The 25,118-nt window shown below is 37.7% G+C and overlaps 1 protein-coding gene across 3 annotated transcripts in view; it reads right to left on the minus strand.

The window, feature by feature from the left end:
* The window catches only part of Fgf14 (fibroblast growth factor 14), a 696,687-nt gene that overhangs the window by 236,146 nt on the left and 435,423 nt on the right, over positions 1-25,118 (minus strand). The window lies entirely within an intron of this gene.

Consider the following 25,118-nt stretch of genomic DNA (forward strand, 5'->3'; position numbering starts at 1 on the left):
ATACAAAGTGAATAAAGTGTAATTAATAAAGAATTAAAGAAAAAAATTAAAAAATGGAGGCATTATTTTTAAAAACTGAAATATATAAGGAACGCAAAAGTACAGCAGAAAAACTCAAATAATTTGTTTTAAAGTAAGAAAATTACATGACTCGACATTTCTCAGAATAAAAATAAACAAAATATCAAAAAGTATATTAATCAGAGATCAGCTAGAAAATGTAAATGAAAATCACAATAATATATAATCTCAGAAAAACCAGAATAACTATTATCAAGACAGGAAATAATAATCAGTTCTGATAATAGTGTTAACTATGGCACTCTCGTTGCACACAACACCAATGTGATCGTTTTTAGAGCATATTAGGGAAGCTGCTAAAAGTGAGATACCAGACATCCAGTTACCTAATGCAAAGGAAATTGTATAAAATTCCTTTGGCTTATATACAAAGGAAATTAAGTAAACTTAAAGAGACATCTATACTCACGTTTATTGGGCACTATTCATCATAATCATTACATTGTGGAAACTTATACTAAAATGTGTCATATAAGCCTTTATCAGAAGATGAATAGATAGATCATACATAATGTATATAAATATCAGATATTAATTCATCATAAAAATGACATCCTGTCATTTGTGGCACAGTAGATGGAACTGGAAGACACCATGTTAAATGAAATAAACCAGGCAAAGAAATAAATTATGCATGCTCTCAATCATCTGTGGAAGATAAAACCCTACACCTCAAAGAAGGAAGTTTTCTGCATCGTGATAGAGTAATCATAACCTCCAGCAGTCTAGTTTTTTCTTTACAAAGAATGAAAGAGAGGTCAAGAGCTCCAAATATAGAAAAATCACAAGTGCAAAATGGTAACAGGGATATTGGTTACCCTGACTAGATCATTGTACACTGTTTAAATGTATTCTTTTATCACATTATGCCTCACTAGTATGTATAAATAGTCTGACAATTAAAAATAATTTTAAGATAATGCTTATGTAGAAATTAGTAATAAATTAGGAGGTATGTACCAGCTTAATTCTTTTAATTTTAACTATATCTCTAGATTTAAAAACATCTAAATAATGTCTTTGCCATTGTGAAGAGCATTTAGATGTAGTGAAGTGGATGCCATGATCCCAGCTTAATAGTAGAGAGAATTCATTGATATTAAATGATCATCAAACCTGCTCTGCTAGGAAGTGACAGAGCAGAGCACTGTTTTCTCTCCTACAATATCCGCATCCAGAAGTCAGGAATTTAAAATTAAGAAATCTGTAATAGAATCAAATACAGAATAGGGACTTATATCTAGAAGCTTAGGAATCCTGGCATCCTTTGGATGGTGTTACAAATGTGATTCCCTTTGAATTTTATATGAAAATACTTATGTTTATTTTCATAGTATCAGAGTAAAGGAGGGGGTAAAGACAAATGGACACAAAAATCTACTGCTATGTTTTCTCACTCTGAAAGAGATACATATTCCTTGAAAGAAAATATATAATGCAATGATAAGTGCAGTATTCTCTAATCTCAACAGTAAACTTTTTACCACTATGTGGTCTAAAGTGATCTTAAACTTTTATAATTTTCTTTCAACATAATTTAACAACTAATAATTTACAGTTGAGTTAAAAAAAAAGCATGTGTGAAAGATAACATCTTTTAAGGACATGATTTGGAAGCCCATGGGGGCCAGTGTACTTCACACTCTCGAAAATCTCTGTTACTCAAAGATCCTTCCCCTGCAAGTAACATTCTGCCTTCTCTAAACTAATCCTTACCTTGGTGTGCAGGCCTTCAGGAAATCTAGCTAAATGCTAAAAGCCTCAGGACTATGGCAAAGTTGCTATTAATCTTTCTTGATCTTGTAAGCTTCTTCTGAAAAATATGTGTGAAAGTAGCTTTTAAAGTACATCCGCTCTGCCTTGTTTCTGATTCTAGTTGCTACCTTGTTTCAAGTCCTGAAAAACAAGAATACATTCCTAAATTTCATCTTCTGTCTTTGTAAAGTATTTTATTTTATTTTTATTTTTAAGTAAATATGTGTATGTGCATATTTCCGTTTGGGAGCATGAATACATGAATGCAGTTGCCCATGGGGGTCAGAAGAGGGTCTTATTGCCTGGAATTGGAGTTCTAAGTGATTGTGGGCTCTCCAACATAAGTGGTGATAACCAAAGAGCAGTATGTGTTCTTAACCATGGAGCACTCTCCTTTTGTAGTTATCTACAGTCTATATTTCCCATAGGATCTATTAAAAAAAAGTCTAACAATCTTAGCTGCTTAAACAATAACATTTTTAAAATTTAATTTCATTTATATATTTATTTATTACAATTTATTCACTTTGTATCCCCACTGCAGCCCCCTCCCTTGTCTCCTTCTAGGCCTACCTACCATCCCTCTTCTTGCTCTATACCCTTTCTCTAGTCCCCTGATAGAGGAGGACCTCCTCCCTTTCTATCTGACCCTACGTTATCAGGCCTCATCAAGGCTGGCTGCTGCATCTTCCTCTGTGCCTTGACAAGGCTGCGCTCCTCACGGGCAGGTGATCAGAGAGCCTGCCACTGAGTTCATGTCAGACACATCCCCTGTACCCCTTACTAGGGTACCAACTTGGAAACTGAGCAGCCAATGGGCTTCCTTAGTGAGGTAACCCAGAAGCAGAAAGGCACAAATGATATATGCTCATTTATAAGTGGATATTAGCCGTATAATATAGGAAAAACATACTAAAATCTATAGCCTTAAAGAAGCTAAACAACAAGAAGGACCCTAGGGAAGATGCTTAATCCTCATTCAGAAGAGCAAACAGGATAGACATCAGAAGTTGGAGAAGACAAGGAACAGGACAGGAGCCTTCTACAGTGGGCCTCTGAAAGACTCTATCCACGAGTATTGAAGGAGATACTGAGACTCATAGCCAAACTTTGTGCAGAACGCTGGAATCCTTGTGGAAGAAGAAGAAGATAGAAAGACCTGAAGGGGACAGGAACTCCACAAGAACAACAGCCAAAACACCTGGGCCCATGGGACCCTGTAGAGACCGATACTCCAACTAAGGACCATGCATGGAAAGGACCTAGACCCCCTCTTAAATAATACTGTTTTGTTTTTTTTAACAGTCCTCCATTGCTGTCAGAAGTGTCAGTTCAGTTTCACTAGGCTAAATCAAGATATTGGCTAAGACTTCTAAAAACCCCAAGCAAGAAATCTCTTTCTTTCTGAAAAACTCTCATCATTATTCTTTGTCCTATGGACCATTCTTGGTGTTACCCCAACTGTGGTTTTTTGTTATATACCCTACTATTGACATAGATACTATGGTCCTTTTCTTTATAAGAACATTAAAGGTTTCATTTGCTCACTTGCCCAATCCAGGATCCTCATTTAAGACCTTTAACACAGTCACATTTATAAAGTTTATTTTACCATACAGTTATGCTCATAGGTTTCAGGGCAGTGGGTGTGTACAATTTTGAGAGGCTGTTGGCCAGTCTACCACAGCTGCCCTCTACCTGTCATATGTGAGAATATGAATCAGCTTAGCATCAGTTACTCACTGATTGCCATGAAAAGTTCCAGGGTGCCTCTGCCCCTAGTACCTTTCTAGATGGAAACCCGTGTCTTACCATACTTAATTATTTTTTTAAACAACAGCTGTTCATTTGCCTAACTACTGCTTGACTAATCCCTAACTACTGTCTTTCTGAGCAATCTACTTCCTGACTAGAATGTCTTGTGATCATTTGCTGTGGCCTCTTTGGTAATATTTGCTTACCAGAATATCTATGGGTTTTAATTAATGAATCTTGGAGGGGAAAGTTCAGTGAGACACAGCAATTCTCTGCTGTTGTGGAAACAGAAAAAAAAAATATGCTCTCCTGTAGATTGTGAGAACAGTTTTTTCTGAGCTCTAAAGAAATCAGTCCATGGAGAATTTAATTTCTTGAATTTAAAACATGACTTTCTTGAGACTTAGGGCCATAGAATTGAGCTAAATAAAACTACAAGTAAATGTGATGCTCTGCAAAATGAGATTTGGGGCCTAAGGCTATCATCAAAGGAAAGAAATTGATTCTGAAAGTCTTTTCTCTCTTTTCCATTTTTTTTCTTTTTAACGTAGCTTTAGGGATGGTAGTAGATAATTAGTTTTCTTCAGAAATTTAGACTATATCTTAGGTAAGGATTTTCCTATACTATGTAGTTAGACTTGAAGACAAAGGAAAATTATCACTTAAGAGAGTTATAAACGAGCAAGAGTTATTTCCTAGATTGTGCATGCATGTGTATATACATGTATGTCTGTGTATACGTGTGTGTGCATTCATTCACAAGTATGTATGTGTGTGTGTATGTGTGTGCGTGTACTTATGCTTGCACACACACGCACACATGGATATGAGGGGGCAGGCTGCACAACATTGCAATTTCAGGCTGAGAATACCACAAAAGGTCTTAAATAAACAAGCTTCATATTCCTCAGAAAAGTCCAGCTCCAACAACTCTCTTGCTCACTTCTGCCTACATTCCTCTGGCTCTTTATTTCTTATTCTCTGTTCCTTTTTTTGAGGCCCACAGATATCTGAACCTGGCTTTCACAGACAACAAAAACAAATGCTTTGTAGATGTCTTTGGCTGTGGGTTGGAAATACCATTTATTTTATTTTGCTGGTTTTATTTTATATATACATTTTATGCATACATAAAATAGTGGCAATCACAAACATATCAGTCAATGGATCTCTCCCAGCTAAAAGGGATAAATTGTTCAACCAAAGCTTTTTCTCAAGGTGCCTCATAGATGCAGTCAACTGTGCTAAGGCAGGTTGGCTGCATTTAGCCTGTGCTCTCTTCTCCATGAAACAAGCTTCCCGATGCTCTCAATACATTTAGTTCTGTCAGGACAAGCTTCATACTAATTTATGTCAGGAATATTTTACTACAAACAGGAAACAGCATCATAGCATTCTTTTCATAGCAAAGTTTAGAGTGTAGTCGTACTCAATCTAATACAACAGACACTCATAAACGAGGATCTTAATTTCACAACCCTCCAGATCTAACCTTCATGATTATCTTGTATTTTTTAAACATTTCAAAAGGTTGCTCACCGATGGGCACTCAGCTCTTCTGACTCTGAGTTCCAACTCAACAGTTCTGGTTCCACCTGCTCCCAGCTTCTCCTGCCCCCACTCTTCCTGGGCCTGGCATATCTACATGCATAATTCACTTCTTTCTGCCTCTGCAGGAAGGAAGAAACTAATGCCAAGTTAAACTGCTGAACTTAGATCTCTGTGAGTGCCCACTTGCAAGTAAAACCTACAGGATTTTAATCCTGTTTCCCTTTCTTATCTCACGAAATAGAATTCATTTTCAAAATCCCTATAAAGCAATAGACCATAAGAGATAGATACTTGAAGATGGATCTTCTCTTAGATAAGATTCTATCCATTCCACCCACTTGAAAACAGAAGTCTAGGAAGTAGCATCTTGGGGGAGATTTTCAGACCATGAGCTGGGGTACTTTGAGTATAAGAGAAAGTAGAGATGTCGCTGTTCCAGTGGATTTTCTAATATTTTAACAAAATGAGTGATATGCAAAAGACAGAGGAGTGGGAAATGTCACCCAAACATAAGCTTTATTTTTTATTATTAGAAGCTGAGAGACTTTTTTCTATTAAAATTACTAAAAGTTAATAAAAGTTGAAAACAATATAAAAGCCCAAACCTCCTAATATTGCATGTTCTTGTGTGTGCTAATGTGTGTATGTACAGTCTGCTTTCAACAAACAGAAAAATCACAATGCATCTTAACTCCATTTTATTTTTCAATTCTAATAGTTTAAGATTCTGAATTGAAACCTTAATCTGTTGCATTACAGTATCCTTCCCCATTTAAAATAAGGGCAGGAATTCACCTTAGGGATTATCTGTTCTAACAGTTTAATTTTAGTGATCCACAAACTTAAGTGTGCAGGGTGATTAATTTGATAAGGTGACAAAGCTAAATGGCATCAGTCACAGGCCTAAATTTCATCTGGCCTACATCCTGGACATACACCCACTTCCATGTCACAACTCCATACTTCTGAGAAGACTTTGGTTGCGATCCAGAGGAGTACATTCTTATATACAGGGAATAATCTTGTGTAAACTTATATCCCCAATTTTCTCTGATTGGTTAAAATAAAGGCCGGAGCCTGTAGCTGGGTGGAAGGTTAAGCAGAGTTTTGTTTCCGGGGATGGAGATTTCCAGGGATGGGAATTTTAGGTAGGGATCACTAAGATTAAGCTAGGAGAAGAGGAGAAAAACAGAGAGAGACAAGGAAGAGAGACAGAGGATTTGGCCTAATGGAGCAGATCCAGCAGACAGGACTTACTGGCAAGTAACTTGGGGAGGCAGCTGGGAGACAGCGAGACTGGCTTTGAAAGGTAGTTTAAATCGCACTAGTTATTGTGCTAAAGCTGTTTAAATATATTGACAGGTCACTGTCTTAATTATTTTTGGGTGGGCTAGCCAGGTCATAGAATAACCCTCTAGAGTTTAATAAATATTAGACATTGCTCACTTAATGTGAGACAGCCTTCCATTTATATGGTTTCAAAAGCAATGCACCAAAAATTCTTAAACATCAGAATTCTTCCTTTGCTTTCACAGATGTAAAAATGTTTCAATGACCAATGTCCATCCCATTTGTCTTTCTAAGTAAGAACTGATCTTCTTACCCCGGGTCCTCCTTCTTGTTTAGCTTCTTTAGGTGTATAGATTTTATTATGTTTATACTATCTTCTGAGTCTAGTATCCACTTATGAGGGAATATATCCCATGTGTGTCTTTTTGCTTCTGGGATACCTCACTCAGGTGGAAGTAGGAGAAAATGAGAAGCAGCACAGGAGCCTACCATAGAGGGCCTCTGAAAGACTACCTACCACTGTATCAAAGCAGCTGCTAAGACTCATGGCCAAACTTTGGGAAGAGTGCAGGGAATTAAATGAAAAAAAGAGAGAGTTAGTAAGACCTGGAGAGAACAGGAGCTCCACAAGGACCAAATATATCTGGGCACAGGGGTCTGTCTTGTCTGAGACTGATTCTCCAACCAGGTACCATGCTTGAATATAACCTAGATAGAACCCCTGTTCAGACGTAGCCCATGGCAGCTTATTAGCCAAGTGGGTACCCTAGTAAGGGGAACAGGGACTGTCTCTGGCATGAACTCTATGGCTAGCTCTTTGACCTCCCCACCCTCCCGTGGGAGGAGCTGCTTAGTTAGGCCACAGAGGAGGATATTGCAGCCTGTCTTAGTGAGACCTGATAAACTAGGGTCAGATGGAAGGGGAGGAGGATCTCCCCTATCAGAGGACTTAGAGAGGGGCAAGGAGGAGATGAGGGAGGGAGGATGGGATTGGGAGGGAATGAGGAAGGGGGCTACAGCTAGGATACAAAGTAAATACACTGTAATTAATATAAAAATTAAAAATTTAATAAAAATGTTTCAATGAAATAGTTCTTTAAAACAAACCAAAGGAAAAAGGAGACAAGATAGTTTTATCATTAAAAAGTCAAAATTGGAATTATTTGAGACAGTCTTTGGCCTGGCTTTGTATGAATATGAGTAATATAACTCATGGGTTGGGAAAATTAATAAGGCTTCATATCAGAAAGAGGAAATTTAATTTTCTATAATTAAAATGTATAGTTATTCCTCAGCTCCTAGTAAACAAGTTTTATTTTATTTCTGTCACAACTATGTCATCATATTCCAGTACAAATGCTTTATTGATAAATACAAAAATGAACCTATTTCTGTGATAGTTGGCTTTGATAATATTCCTTGTGTTATTAGGAAAGCTTTTGGTGAGTTTTCTTCATCTTAGAGGGAAGGAGCCACTTGTTGCGTATTCCTCATCATTCCTTGAATGGTTAATGCAACAGCACTATACCAACTTCATAGAAACAAAGTATTTTGCACTATATTGATTTTTACATTTGGCATAAATTAAAATACACAGACACAGAGAATTAAGCAAATTATTGCTATATTCCTGAGTCTGTCAAGGGCAATACAGTGGCATCTATGTAGAATCCCAGAGACTGGTCTGTTAAGGTCACATTAGTACTTCTGCTTTGTTTCAGAAGCTAAATGTAGACCAGCCAGGTTGCTACTCCAATGATTAAACACCCAACAGTCACTCCTCCCCCTTTCAGATGGTTTGAGTTATACAATTCCTTTTACAGAATTGGCCCAATCTTTAATTCTCCAGAAGGCCCTGACATTTTTCTCATCTCACAATGGACTTTTTAGAGTATCAGTCTCAGGAAAGACCCCTGTGCCCAGATTTTTTGGTTCAGTTGCTCTACTTGTGGAGCTCCTGTCCTCTCCAGATCTTACTAGTTCCTTCTTCTTTCATAAGATTCCCTGCACTCTGCCCAAAGGTTGGCCTTAAGTCTCAGCATCTGCTTTGATTTTTTTTTTATTAATTACACTTTATTCAATTTGTATCCCCACTGTAGCTCCCTCCCTTCTCCCCTCCCAATCCCTCTCTTCCTCCCCTTTCTCCACACATGCTCCTCCCCAAGTCCACTGATAGGGGAGGTCTTCTTTTCCTTCCTTCTGATCCTAGACAATCAGGTCTCATCAGGAGTGGCTGCATTGTCTTCTTCTGTGGCCTGGTAATGCTGCTTTCCCCTCAGGGGGAGGTAATTAAAGAACAGGCCAATCAGTTCATGTCAGAGGCAGTCCCTGTTTCTATTACAATGGAACCCACTTAGATACTGAACTACCATGGGCTACATCTGTGCAGGCATTCTAGGTTATCTCCATGCATGGTCCTTGGTGGGAGTATAAGTCTCAGGAAAGATTCCTGTGCTCAGATTTTTTGGATCTGTTGCTCTCCTTGTGGAGTTCCTGTTCTCTCCAGATCTTACTGTTTCCCACTTCTTTCCTAAGATTCCCTGCACTCTGCCCAAAGGTTGCCCATAAGTCTCAGCATTGGTGGTCTGCATGGCAGAGCCTTTCAGAGGTCCTCTGTGTCGGGCTCCTGACTTGTTTCTTGTTTCCTTCTTCTGATGTCCATCCTCTTTGCCTTTCAGGATGGGGATTGAGCATTTTAGCCAGAGCCCTCCCTCTTGATTAGTTTCTTTAGGTGAACATATTTTAGTAGAAGAGATTTTTTTTTCCTGTTCACATGAAAATCTTTAAATATGTTTTTATGAAAACTAGATGGTTTCTTTCTAACCTAGTTTTTTTTTTTTTTTTTTTTTTTTTTAGCTTTTTTATGTCTGATATTGATCTGTCCTTAAGATCTGTCATCAGTACATACAAAATGTGCCAGTCTTTTCCACTAGTCTCTGGCATCCAAATGAATTTCAGTTTTTCCCTCCCAACTCTGCCTTTTGTTTGACTCCCTGGTCCTTTATGGACGTTGTTCTCCGAATGACCTTCACTTTATCCGGGCTGTTTTGTTGACAATTCTCAGTCAGTAGTTTACATTCGATTTCTTTGGCATTCCACAATCTACATGTAGATGTTCACTTAATTGACAAACACTAAGCCATCAAAACTAAATTTTACTTATGATCATCCTAAAAACTCAGGAATCTGCTGCTTTCTGTCCTCTTGTACCTTGTCTGCAAGACAATGGAGATTCTTAGCTCCACTGACTCAGGGACTTTGTTTTCTGCTCTGCTGACTACAGTATCCCCCCAGAGCATCACATTATGCTTAGCCTAGAGCGGCATTGTGATAAAGAGATGCAGGATGATTTTGAAAGGCTTGAGTCTCCGGATGAAGCATCAGAGCAGAAACACATACCACAGAGACAAATGGGGCATGGATTCAGATGGCTCTTGAGCCTTCATGGTGCCAAGCATCTTAAGCACTACAGCACCAGTCCACCGCTCTGGACATGCCCTACTACACCCCAAGTCTCTTCTGAGCATTTTATATTATAAATTAGTTTGTTCTTTGAATCCAGCACACACCTCTATGTGCATACATATATTGTATTCTTACTATAAGAACCTCAAAAAGATCAGTGAGACCATTTTCAAATATTAAGAAATCATTAAAATGATTAAAGATATTACCTGATTTTAAAAATTTATAGCCTCAGAAGTACCGTGAACTGCGCGAAAATCATTCATCCAGGTTAAAACTGCCCTTAAAGATAGATGAAAATGATAAAAATCTGAGATAATGAAAAAAAAAAAAAGAATGAAAATTTTCTGTACCACAGGAGTGAAGGGAGGTACAGTTTAATCCTTCAGAGACTGGAGACTTAATCCATCAGGAGAGACTCTATTAAATCGATCATTGAAATGTAATTAAAGAAGTTTATCAGGTCGGGTTACAAGGATTATACAGGTGGCTCCACTTCTGAAGGAACACCTTGGGAAGCTGTTGGCTCTGAGTGACCTCGTAGGTCATTTCCTGGCATTGTTTCCACCTGTGAGCTATCTGCAACTGGTGTGTTCCAAAAGGTTGATGCAGGGACTACTCTATAGAAAAGTTTCTGAACAGAATCCACACATTTTAAAAAGTACAAGGAAAAGAAAGTGATCACAAGGAAAAGTGAAGTGTCAAACATGTTGTCTTTCTAGAATGTCAGTTTGATACGAAGGATCATTTGATAGGGTGGAGGTGGAAGAAAACTCTGTTTAAAAAATCATTATCCTGTGGTATGTATGAGCCCCTAAGCTTATTTTCCATCACCAAACAAACCAATAAATAACTCATCTCCACTTGTGAAGAGGTTCACTGAAGAGGCAAAGGGTCAAATGGAGGTTAAAAATGAAAGCTTTGCAAGAAAAAAATTATAGGAACATAAATCTTTAATATATTAAACTGTAAGTTACCTAATGATTCATTTCTCACCACTTGTTTTCATTATTTGCTGGTGTATACACATACATCCAGGGCAAGAAAAACACTTTAATTTCACCATTTACTTTTATTATATTCACTAGCATAGCATAAAGATAGAAATTCCCATAAATGACTCAGCTGATGTTCTCAAGTGATAACGTTCTTAATCAACAAAAATAATGTGAAACTAGAACTCACTTTCACTACTTGTTAATTTTAAACATAGAGTTATCACTAGGGGGATGAAGTAGACTTTGAACAAGCCAATGATTCATAAGAAAAAAAGCTTTGAACTACTTAATAAATATAGTTATTATGACACCAGAAAGTCTTTTCCATGTGACAGGGGCTCTCAAAACTCAAGAGAAGGAAATAAGCCATATGTCCACCAACAAAACAGTATCTGTGTAACATATCCATATAAAGTATTTGTTTATAAAGAAAAAAAAACACTGGAATATAAAATACCAAGGATATACCCCATACATGTTAATTTGAACAGTTATGAAGCCAGACACAGAGGTGAGAATACTGATCAGAAAGCAGCAAGATGGAAGTTTTAATATTGGAATACAATTTGCTGATGTGCATAATGATCAAAGATATACCCACTTGCTACAAATTGATGACAACATCTCAACAAGTTGCATTGTATGGTTCCAAGATGGTGGCAACCATTGTGTACCATAGTTAAGGGGCACAAGATCAGAGGCTGCAAATCCAGTAACTAGACAGGTGGCTGATCCAAAACGGTCTTTGGTGCTTCCGGGACTGGACTGGAGAGACTGGAGTTGAAAACAGTCAGATCCAGGCCCCCTCCTGGGGAGGTGCAGCCATCTCCAGAGACCAAGATTCACAAACTGTGAGCCCCTAACTCTTTCAGCATACTCGATAGAGTGAAGCCCCCCAGGTCCAGAAACCTCTATCAACCAGACATTGGATCCCTCCTGCTCCTCTGAGGGCAGTGTTTGGATTCCTGGGACAGCATCCCAACCTCCAAACCATAGTTCTACTGTTCCCCTGTGGAGACCAGACAGAAAATAAAATCATACGGATCCCAGATCCAATACCCCCTGCAGCTTCCACCTGAGACACCTGTGCCCCTCAGCTGCTACTTGAGACTGCAGTGTTCTACCCTTCAAGGCACCTGCACTTGTGCCTCACCTTTTAAGGAACCTGTGCCTGTGCCTTGCCTTCTGAAACACCCACCCCAGTGTAGCTGCATCCAAAATTTCAGCACCCATTTGTGTTCCCCTGGACCTCTCTCATCATCCTGAAGACTACTCTAGACTCCAGAGACGGGCAGACTCAGTCTTTGGTGCAGGTTCAAAGAACAACCAAGAGTACAGACAATCAGATAGCTAAAAGCCAATATATGAACACAATCAACCAAAACCAAGACATCATGACTCCACCAGAACCCCTCAAAACAATGGATATTCTAATGCAGCTGAAACACAAAGAAATGATTTTAAATATATGCTTAGGCAGTTATCAGAGGAATATAAAGAGGAAACAAACAAATCTCTCAAAGAAATACAGGAAAATGCAACCAAATAGAGGCCATCAAGGATAGACAGAAAACCACAATCAAACAGGTGAAGGAAATAAAAAAAAGCCATTCAAGACCTAAAAAAGGAATTAGAATCAATAAAAAATATGAAATAAAATTTAAAAATACAAAAAGAGAAAACCCCAGAAATGGAAAACTTACAGAAGAGATCAGGAAGCAGAGGTAAGCATCATCAACAGAATACAAGACATGGAGGAGAGAATATTATTTATTGAAGATAAAATTAAAGAAATCGATACATATTTTAAATAAAACCTTAAAATGGAAAAGTTCCTGATAGAAAACATCCAAGACATCAAGGACACAATGAAAAGATGAAACCTAAGAATAATAGGAATAGATAAAAAAGAAGATTCCAGGTTTAAAGGTCCAGAAAATATTTTCAAGAAAATCATAGAAGAAAATTTTCCCAAACTAAAGAAAGAGATGCTCTTAAACATACAACAGGATTACAGAACTCCTGCTTCTAATAAATTCCTTCAGCAAAGTGGCTGGATAAAAGATAAATTCAAAAAATCAGTAGCCCTTCTTTATATAAATGAGAAATGGCCTGAAAAGGAAATTAGGGAAACCACATTCTTTCACAATAGCCACAAATAACATAAAGTATATAAGGGTAACTAAGGGAGTGAAAGACATGTGTGACAAGAACTACAAGCCTCCAAAGAAAGAAATTTAAGAAGATACCAGAAGATGGAAAGATCTCCCATGCTTATGTTTAGGTAGTATTAACATACTAAAAATGTCTATCTTACCAAAAGCAATCTTTAGATTCAGTTCAATCCCCATCAAAATACCAACACCATTTTATACAGATCTTGAAAGAACAATTCTAAACTTCATATGGAAAAACGAAACAAAACAAAAAAAAATCAGAATAGGTAAGGCACTTCTATACAATAATAAAAATTCTGGAGGTATCTCCATCCTTGGTCTCAAGCTGTACTACAGAGCAATAGTAATAAAAACTGCATGGTACTTACTTAGAAATAGGCTGGTTGATCAATGGAATCTAATCAAAGACCCATAAATAAACCCACACACATATAGACATATCTGATTTTTGACAAAGTAGCAAAAACCATATAATGGAAAAAAAGAGCATCTTCAACAAATGGTGATGGTCTAACTGGATGTCTACGTGTAGAAATGTGCAAATAGATCCATAGTTATCACCCTGCATAAAACTCAAGTCCAAATGAATTAAAGACCTCAACATAAAACCAGATATACTAAATCTGCTAGAGGAGAAAGTAGGTAAGAGCCTTGAAGTCATTGGCACAGGAGAGAACTTCCTCAACAGAATACCAACAGATCAGGCTCTAAGATCTACAATTAATAAATAGGGTCTCTTGAAACTGAAAAGCTGCTATAAAGCAAAGGACACTAACAATAGAAGGAAACAGCAGTCTACAGATTGGGAAAAGTTCTTCAACATCCCATATGTAATAAAAGGCTAATATCCTGAATATATAAAGAACTCAAGAAATTACACACCAACAAACCAAATAATCCAATTTTAAAAAATGGGATACAGAACTAAACAGAATTCTCAACAGAGGAATCTTGAATGGTGGAGAAGCACTCAAAGTAGTGCTCAATGTCCTTAGTCATCAGGGAAAATGCAAATCAAAATGATTCTGAGATTCCATCTTACACCTGTCAGAATGGCTAAGATGAAAAACTCAAGTGACAACACATGCTAGTGAGGATGTGGAGAAAGGGTAACACTAACCCATTGTTGGTGGGAGTATAAATTTATACAACCACTTTGAAAATCAATTTGGAGATTTCTCAGAAAACTGGGAATAGCCATACCTCAAAACCCTGCTATACTACTCCTGGGCATACACCTGAATGATGCTCTACCCTACAACAAGGACTTTTGCTCAACAATGTTCATAGCATCTTTATTTGTAATATCCAGAAACTGGAAACAAAGTAGATGTCTCTCAACCGAGTAATGGATTCAGAAATTGTGGTACATTTACACAGTGGAACACTACTCATTAAAAACAAGGACAGCATGAAATTTGTAAGCAAATGGTGGGAACTAGAAAAGATCATCATGAGTGAGGTAACACAGACCCAGAAAGGCTCACATGGTATATAGCCACTTACAAGCAGATTTTCATCATATAATACAGGATAGACATACTACAATGCACAGACTCCAAAAAGATAAGCCCAATGGGCATCTTAGGTTTCATGTGGGCCCACTAGTTAGGGGAGTGGGGGTTATCTCTGACATAGACTGTTGCCTGTTTTTTGATTACTTCCCTCTGATGGGACTCCCCTACCAGGCCACAGAAGAGGAAGAAGAACTCAGTCCTCATGTGAATAGATGAACTGGGATGTCTGGTTGTGTCAACTCTCCTATTCTGAGGAACAAGAGAGGGGAAATGAGGGGAAAGAAGGAGGAGGAGAGGAGGGAGGGATCTAAGGCTTAGATATAAGGTTGCATTTTACTTTAATGTATCTAATACTATAAATTATAATAGAAAGAAAGACTAGTATAATATCAAATAAACACCATGGCAAAAGCATCAACTCAAATGTCCCAGTCAACTTGTGAACAGCTTCAGCACAACAAAATGATCTAGAAGTCATGATGTCCACTCTAAACACCTTAATTATCTGCACAAAAGTCACTCTCATAGCTGAAGAAACCTAGGGGAATTCAACTTTCTACCACAGAGTGCTCATTGCTTCAATATGTTAAAAATAAGCTTTGTTCTGGTTGCTTGTTTTTATTTAATTTGTTTTGTTAGTTTATAAAAAGACATTATTGTTTAACCAAGAAAATAATATGAGAGCTTCCTTTTATATTTTCAGGTTAACAGCATAGTATTTTTACCTCTAGGAATAACTGTGGACTACTGATTTCTAGAACTTGCTCTTCTTAGCTAACCTTTTATGCTTACAAAGATCCAAATAGAGATTATGAAGTTATAGCTAAAGCACACTCAAGGAAAGGAAAAGATAAAAGAACAGAACTATTCCTAAGAGTATATTTTAATCAAATATGTCACATCAAAATTGAAATGATCAAGAAAGGTCATGAGTTCCCAAATTAGGGTTAGAACAGTTGTGGGTGAGCTGAGGAGAATCATCTTCATTTGTACTCTTTAGGGACACATCTAAATCGGAAGGTCCTGACCTATTAAACACTGTGCAACACTGATCAGCCATCCATGGCTCCTGTTCTACCCACAGTCCTGCTGTGTGCCTCTTGGTCCCCATTCTTCAACTGGTCCTACTCTCAACTTTAAGAAGTACATTGTGTAAATGTACCACAATTTCTGTATCCATTCCTCTGTTGAGGGACATCTGGGTTGTTTCCAGGTTCTGGCTATTAGGAATAAAGCTGCTACAAACATGGTTGAGCAAATGTCCTTGTGGTGTACTTGAGCCTCTTTTGGATATATGCCTAAGAGTGGTATAGCTGGATCTTGAGGGAGCATTATTCCTAATTGTCTGAGAAAGCGCCAGATTTATTTCCAAAGTGGTTGTACAAGTTTGCATTCCCACCAGCAATGGAGGAGGGTTCCCCTTTCTCCACATCCTCTCCAGCATGTGTTGTCACTTGAGTTTCTGAGCTTAACCATTTTGATGTGTGTAAGGTGAAATCTCAGGGTTGTTTTGATTTGTATCTCCCTGATGGCTAAGGATGTTGAGCATTTCATTGTTTCTCTGTCATTCTACATTCCTCTATAGAGAATTTTCTGTTTAGCTCCCTACCCCATTTTTTAATTGGATTACTTGATTTGTTGCTTTTTAACACAACAGAGGAATGGTTACAGAAATTGTGGTACATTTGCACAATGGAATACTACTCAGCAGTTAAAAACAAGGAAATCATGAAATTTGCAGGCAAATGGTGGGACCTAGAAAAAGATCATCCTGAGTGAGGTATCCCAGAAGCAGAAAGACACACATGGTATATACTCACCTATAAGTGGATATTAGACATATAATATAGGATAATCATTCTAAAATCTGTACACCTAAAGAAGTTCAACAAAAAGGAGTACCCAGGGTAAAATGATCAATCCTCACTCAGAAAGACAAATGGGATGGACATTGGAAGTAGGAGAAAAGAAACAGGACAGCAGCCTACCATAGAGGGCCTCTGAAAGACTCTACCTAGCAGTGTATCAAAGTAGATGCTGAGACTCATAACCAAACTTTGGGAAGAGTGCAGGGAATCATACAAAAGAAGGGGGAGTTAGTAGGACCTGGAGAGGACAGGAGCTCCACAGGACCAAATATATCTGGGCACAGGGGTCTCTTCTGAGACTGATTCTCCAACAAAGGACCATGCATGGGTATAACCTAGAACCCCTGCTCAGATGTATATACCCATGGCAGCTCATTAGCCAAGTGGGTACCCTAGTAAGGGGAACAGGGACTGTCTCTGACAAAAACTCAGTGGCTAGCTCTTCGACCTCCCCACCTGCTGTGGGAAGAACAATCTAGCTAGGCCACAGAGGAGGACATTGCAGCCAGTCCTAGTGAGACCTGATAAGCTAGGGTCAGATGGAAGGAGAGGAGGACCTCCCCTATCAGTGGACTTAGAGAGGGGCAGGGAGGAGATGAGTGAGGGAAGGTGGGATTGGGAGGGAATGAGAGAGGGGCTACAGCTGGGATACAAAGTAAACAAGTTATAATTAATATAAAAAATAATTAAAAACTAAAAAAGAAGTACATACACAACAAATAAAAACACACAAAGGCATCCTATTTTCCCAGAAAGCTATATCCTTTCTCCACAAAACTTCTAAGTGAGTATTTCTCAACTTCTGTAAAGCTGTGACTCTTTAATAATACAGTTCTTATGTTGTGGTGACCTCACAATAATAAAATTATTTGTTGCTCCCTCATAATTTTAATTTTGATAGTTTTATGAATCATAATGAAAATGTTTTTGGAGATAGAGGTTTGCCAAAGTTGTCAGACCCACAGGTTCTAAGTAGGAGTGCTGCTGCTCTGGCAAATTAGTCAAAGGGTATGTTCATTGCATTAGAGCTTTCCCTGATCAGAGAAGATGTCCTTAATTTTTAGCAAGAGATTTCTAAAATATAGTGCAATCTCAAAAGAGGAATTATCAATGGTCCTGTGGCAGATGATCAAGGAGGTGATAGTTTCAGACCTGAAGCACATAAATGATCTACTACCTACTAAGTGCCAATCAAATAAGTAGGCTTCCATAATGTAACATTTAATTTAATCTTTGAGACCACACCTCAAGTAAAAGAAATTTTCCTCCCATTACCAAGATAAGGAAAATTAACATGCTATAGAGCCATGGTTACGACCAGTTAAGGCCTAATTGAAATGATTCTTAGTGCTCAAATAATGTAGGCTTTAAGAATCAATATGTTAAAGGAATGTGAAAATTTTCACAATATATCTTTGAGATACCTCATGAATAGAGTTGAATTTTAGGGGTACTCATATGCTAGTTTCCAGAACTCTAAAGGCCTAGCCCCCATAGTACAGAGTAACTTACACCACAAACTACAAAACTTGTTAGTTATTGACCCTCTAGCATTCATATGTGGGTAATTATACATTTCAAAGTATTGGCACTTCAGGCATATTCAAATGTTTGTGGGGATCAAAGGGTAAAATATTTTCATTAGTGTTTTCTTGAGAAGTTTAAGCCTAAGGAGGGAAGCTTTTGTGGCAGGTCGATACCTGAAACTCACACTCTGGGAGCTCAGTACACTCTGAGAGTCCCCTGTCTTGTTTCCTCAGTTTTCCAGAACAAAATCAGCTGCCTTGTTTGTTCTCTGTCACCTTCCTAATACGTATCTTGTGTTATAAATATAAATTGATGGCTGGAAGAAAATGACAGATTAAATGAGTAACCGAGCATAATTGTAAAGTAAAGGCTACAAAGCCCCAATTTACCCTCCAAGATATCTGCGTGTGTGTATATATGTATTTTTTTCTAAAAAAAAAAAAAAAGACAACATTAAACACATAGGGACAAATCATTTCAAAGGTGTCAGATTGAAGGGAGAGCTGAAACACCAGCAGAACTGAGTCTTGTGTTTTATTAAACTCACATCTCTATGGAATAAGTATAAATGGACGACATTTTAATTTGCCACAGAACCTCTGAGTCTGCCTATCTGTGAAAGCTATTTAAGAAGTAGTCAATGCATGGTATATACTCACTTATATAGAGCTATAAGATAGGATAAATATACTGAAATCTATACACCTAAAGAAAGTAAACAAGAAAGAAGACTTGGGGTAAGATGATCAATCCTCACTTAGAAAGACAAATGGGATGGACATTGGATATAGGAGCAAGCAAGTAACAGGACAGGAACCTACCACAGAGGGCCTCTGAAAGACTCTACCTAGCAGTGTATCAAAGCAGATATTAAGACTCATAACCAAACCTCCGGCAGAATGCAGGGAATCAAAAAAGGGGGGGTAGTTAATACAACTTGGAGAGGACAGGAGTTCCACAAGGACAAAATATATCTGGGCACAGGGGTCTTTTTTGAGACTGTTTCTCCAAACAAGGACCATGTATGGATGCAACCTAGAACCCCTGCTCAGATGTAGGCTTGGTAGCTCAGTATCCAAGTGGGTACCCTAATAAGGGGAACAGGGACTGTTTCTGACATGAACTCGATGGCGGGCTCTTTGACCTCCCCCCCTCCCAGGGAGAAGCAGCTTTGCTAGGCCACAGAGTAGGACTTTGCAGCCAGTCCTGAAGACACCTGATAAACCAGTATCAGATGTAAGGGGAGGAGGTTCTCCCTTATCAGTGGACTTGGAAAGGGGCAGGGAGGAGATGAGGGTGGAAAGGTGGGACTGGGAGGGAAAGATGGAGTGGGATACAGCAGGAATACAAAGTTAACAAACTGTAACTAATATTAAATAAATAAATAAATAAATACATGCTAAACATTTGCCCCAACTGAAAAAAAAGAAGTAGTCAATTTTACTGTCAGTATTGATATCATCTCCTCTCTACATTCATGATCTTGTTTGGATTAGTGGAACCCACTTAAAGTAACTATTTTTTTTTAGCAGAGTCCCTCTGGTTTTGTCATTAACATGCATGATATTTGTTAAGTTATACAGACTTAATTCTATTCTCCCTTAACTCCTTCAGATTTAAATGTTGACCTCCTCAAGATAGGATAAGTTAAAATGAGGCTGTTTTGGTGGCCACAATCTAATCTGACTGCTGTCTAGATCAGGAGAATCCAGACACAAGAGAAACACTAGGGATGTTTTCACACAGAGGAGACCACATGGAAAACCAGGAAGGCAACACAACCCATAAGCAAAGGAGATGAACTTTGAAAGAAACCAGCCCTGAAAATGCCATAATCTTGGTCTTCTAGCCATTAAACATGTGAGAAAATTGATTTTTGTTGATTAAGTTACTCAGTTTCTCATATTTTATCAAATCAAGCTGAGTAAAGTAATACATTATTTGAAATTGAACTTATCTTTCTGCTAAAACAATGTCATTAAAAAGTTAATTCTACCTTAATGCTTGAAACACTGTTCAGGTAAGACATTGCTTCCTACAGGTTCGCATAAAAGAAGCCACTGAGGCCAGATTCCCACAGTGCACTGCTGTGTAGATGCTGGTGAGAGTAACCAGAGCTGATTCTTGAAGACTCTACTGGGAACATCACAGTTTGATCTTGGTGATTAAACCTGCTACTAAATATGAAGATGCAATCCCTTGTAAGTAAAGAGCACTGCTCACCACTTGCTTATAATGCAAGAAAGAATTTCACAAACACAGAAAGGCCTTGTGTGTGTGTGTGTGTGTGTGTGTGTGTGTGTGTGTATGTATGTGTGTAGAGAGAGAGAACTTCTCTTTTTTCTCATACTGGTAAATGTAATTAAGATAATATCTGACAAAAGCATCTTCATAAAATTAGTATTTATAATTATTCCATCTGCTTTTATCTCTTGGGTCCTAAGTAGAAATGAGTATAGGAAGAATATTAATTTAATTCCTACTGAAAATTGCTATTAAAACACCATGGTGCCACATTTGTCCTGATAAAAAATCCAGGTCAAAGAGAAAATTTCAAACCTGTAAAACTGGTTTTCAGGTCTAAACATGCAGCTCAAAGGTAGAGTTTGCCTAGCATGCTCAAAGCCCTGGCTTCTCTCCATTAAACAAAGAAACAAATATAGTGCCTTTGAACAGTTATCAGTTAATAAGAATGAGGTACTTTATTAAAAAAAAAAAAACATGAGTGCCAACACTGTCTTCTTTTTTTTAGATGAAATTGATACCTTCTGCCTGTCTGATGTTTTATTCTCCCTCACCATTATATTGTCTTTAACTTTTATTATGTGACCTAACAAACATACCAAACCAAAGGTTTCCCAAAACCTTCTGTGACTCTTTCAATGAAACTGATAAAACATAAATAATAAGTCTGATTCTTTAGGGTAAAATAAAAACATCTTTAGCAGAAGCAATATTTCTCCAGTAGAATGAATTGGATCCCCAGAGGAACTTCAGCAATGCCTGGAGACTCAGTTTGGTTATCAGAAATGAAAGCAGAGGGTCAGCGGGTGTTTCTGGCTGGTATTGAGCAGAGGTGTGAGAGCTGTTAAACATACATTAGGAAGCACAGAATTGTCTGTAGCAAAGAAATATCTAGCTCAAACCAGAGAACCAAGCTAGAGACGCCCTGTCTTGGAGGTAGCTCCCTGAAATCAAGAGAGCTTGGAGATTCAGTTGGTAAAACGACGTGTGATGAAGGACTAAAATCTGCAAAGTTTCAGCTTTTTGTTGTCTCTAACCCTTCTCATGGTCTACTTCTGTGAGTTGTGTATGTGCTCTGGGCTAGGTTTCTTTCTCCCTATTAGTGGCAAGGTTTCTCTAGCCCTCCTGAAAATTGATTTAAATGTACCAACAGCACTATTAGACACAATCATTCATATGATTAGTAATGGCTTTGGCCATAAATAACCTTTTTTATTCCCTATTTAATTTTTGTCTATATATCTTTGGTCTTAGGAGTTAAAGCACACCCTTTATCCCTGATAATAAACATCTCCATCTTGAGAGATGAAATTATAAATAGGTAGAAAGGCACCAGAGTAGGTCTGGTTAAGTCAGAACTCTGAGATATACCCTTGAACATGGTTCACTTTGCATCTTGAAACCTAAACCTTGTCATCATAGAATCATAAAGGCTTCCCTCTTCTTCCTATCCTTAGTTCACAAGAATGCAAATGCTGGTCTGCTTTGTATAATATCATTACCCATAGAAAACAGCCCTGCTAGGCAGAAGATCTAATTCATCTAGCTTCTTTATTTATATTTTGTCTAGCCTATTAGAAACAAGAATGGGGAATAAAAGCCTACAAAATACTCCTCTTATAGTAAAGGGCATGCTCCAGAAAGTCAGGTAAATGGGATTTGAGAAAAGTGAAAGAAACAGGTAATCCCATGAAGGGAGGAATGGGTACAGAGAGAGTAGTAGCTTAGAGATAAAATGGAACTTTACAGAGATATTAGTACTGATGATAGATTAGGGTCATTCAACTTACTTCAGAATATGTAGACATTTTTGCTTTTTATTCTTCAACTTAGCAAATAAGCTTTGACCAATCTATGGAAGAGCAGAGCAGACGACTTGAATCACCTCTATGAAAAGTCCATCAAGGCAGTAACTGGGTGGCTCAATTACACATGTGGTGCCTGAATAAACAGGCTTTCGCACATAAGTCAAAGAAAGGATTTTTAAAGGGTGATTGGCCTGTCTTCTAAACAAGGTCACCTCTTCCTCTGGGAACACCTGGGAGGCAGTGGTGGATGAGAGAAGAGATGGCTAGAGATGCTCGATGTAACCTTGACTTTCTGGTAGGAGAAAGAGGAGGAAAACATTTTTCAGTTTACTTTTCCTTTTCAAGGTGAAATGGAAACAGCGCAGGGAGATTGGATGGCCTACTTTCCATTCTTCAGACATGAAATGCCTGTGCAGTCTTGAAGCAATTTTGTAAAAATTTGCTTTTGACTATCTGTAATACTCACAGGGTTGACTGTTTTCTGTCATTCAAATTCCTTCTCCAATTCCACCTCATCAGAGAGCCATTCCCTGACTAGTCAGTCTAAAACAACTGCCAATCTAAAGTAACTGTCCTTAATATTTCAGAGTATATTTGTCTTTTCGGACTTTTTATCCTCATGATATTCCTTGTTGATTTTTGCATTTATATACCTAATGATTTATCTCCCACATTCAAAATCAAATTCTGTAAGAGTGGAGACCCTCTTTGTATTTGGCACCTAGTAAAATTCAATAAATAGTTAAAAGAGAAAGTGAGTGCATAGGAAATTTTACCAATGAAATGTGCAAGTAGAGAGAGCTGGAGGACAGATTGGAAACAGAAAATGTTAAAGACAGATAAAGTCCTCATGGAGCCTACAGCTCCAGATTGAAAAAAAAAATCATTCATCAGATGAAAAAGCAAACCAAGCAGAGAATACCAAGGCATTTCCATATATTTGCAAGCTTAATCAATATGCATAGACTTCACATATGGTAGATGCTCTCTGCTGGAGCTGTAATTACCCAGTCTCAAAGTTAATCAACCCTGGAATGTCACACAGGCTCCTAACTTTCCTAACTAGAAATCTATAGCTAATATAAACCAATTACGTGTGGATTTCCAAAAATTATACCAACATAATAAGACAGTTTTACCTCCTTTATTTCTTTTCCATTACAGGGAAACTCTAGCCTTTGCAATTCACAAGCACACACTTCTCAAGAGTTAAAGAAAACTGTTCTCCCTTTTTTGCAAGCCTCTGGACAGTTAAATTTGCAGGGACCTCTGCTGCCTGCTTTTGGCACTGAAACCAGCAGGCTTTCCTAAGGCATAATAATCCCTAGAGAGGCAATTTCTAGTTGGGGTTCTCTCCAAATGTCAATACAAAATAATAAATTCTTAGAAATGAAAAGTGCTTCTATTATTTAATAAATTAAGATGTTCTCAAATATTTTTAATAAAACCAGGACAAAAATCCTAACCCTATTATAATAATCTATTCTTCCTCCCGCAAACCTGTGATGAATGTTTTTAAAACAGTGAATCTAGGGAAATTAATATTTCCTAGGATTTTTTGAGATTAAAAACCCTACTTGTTATATTATTCTACAGTGATCATCATCATTAGGTGATATCCTAATTAAAACTTCTCTGTAGAAGTTTTAATTAGAAGAATAGAAAATATATTTTCTATTCTTTAAATATTTTAAAGCTCAATTATTTTATAATGGGAAATGTTACTGTGCTATATTCTTGGTTTCTAGAAATGAATTGGTTATTCATAAATAATAAATTGATCCATTACTAATAGAAAATGTGTATTTCTTTAATCTATAATAGTATTCATCCAGATGGTATGTCTTAAAACTCCCTGAAAAATGCTTCCCAGTGAATTTTAAAGTTAGTGCCACCGTGAGCATCCAAGAAAAGTGTGGTGCAATTATCTGATTTGACAGTAGTGGCCACTGTTACTCTAGTTATTACCGTGGAAAAAGAAGAAAAAGCCTGTTTCATTTCTCAAGAGATGCCTGTTCTTTATTACCTTAAGTAGAGCAGATGGCAGTAATATACATGCCTGTCCTGGAGAAGCAAACTTGAGAAAATGTCAATATGACAGTTGGAATGCCAAAGATTATTAACAAATTATATCTATTTCTTGAGACATATTACTTTTAAATTATTTTCCAGTATATAGAAAATACTGGATGAACTGTCAAATATCTAATCACCCAAATACTTACATATATCTTATGCATCTACAAAATCGTCTTCTCAGTAGAAGGCTGATCTTTAGCTTCAGAAACACTCTAATCTGGGGGAAAATGCTTGAAGTCTTCAGCCCTGGCTTCCTAGGATGTGGCTTCGTGCAGTCCATCTTCATCCCTGATATCAGCCTTTTTCTTTGTAAGGATGCTACATAAGATAGTCAGTTGCAAGGCTCCCTCACTGACTGAAGACAAAAACCTAGAGCTTAGGTTACCCTTGTATAACAAGGTAAGGCGTTATTTGTTTAATCTGCATCCAGGAAACAACCACACAGAGCAATTTCTCCTTACTTAATGAGGCTCAGAACATAATCTCTAAACCTCAGGACAAGCATTATGGAAGTCATTCTGCAGAGCTAATGAAAATCAGGCAGTAGGCTCAAAATAGAGTGCTGCTCCATCCCCATTACTATCCTGCACACCAGAAGGGCTCAACATGCCTAGCAGAGCATTTATTTTGTGTCCAGTATGTGTTATCATTCTCATTTTACAGAAAAAATCTGAGGTTCAGAACAGTAATATTAGGCCATGATTCTTAGTCCAAGTCTGCCCTGGTATCTGTTTCAATAAAAGTTTTATTAGAACATAGCCTCTACCATTTCTTTATCTGTTGTAAAGCTTTATATATATCTTAGCATGAGGCTGTGCAGACATGACCCATATATCATGGACTACGGAACCTGGAATATTGATTCTCTGGCTTTTAAGACAAATATTTTACTAAATTTCAGTCTGTGATATTTGATGGTCAAAACTTTTAATTGGCCTCCTATGGCCCTTGCTGTTCACATACCCTTTCTATTTTTAATTCTCCAGCTACAAGATGAGAAAGT

Source organism: Meriones unguiculatus, chromosome 9, assembly GCF_030254825.1.
Source record: "Meriones unguiculatus strain TT.TT164.6M chromosome 9, Bangor_MerUng_6.1, whole genome shotgun sequence".
Taxonomy (NCBI): domain Eukaryota; kingdom Metazoa; phylum Chordata; class Mammalia; order Rodentia; family Muridae; genus Meriones; species Meriones unguiculatus.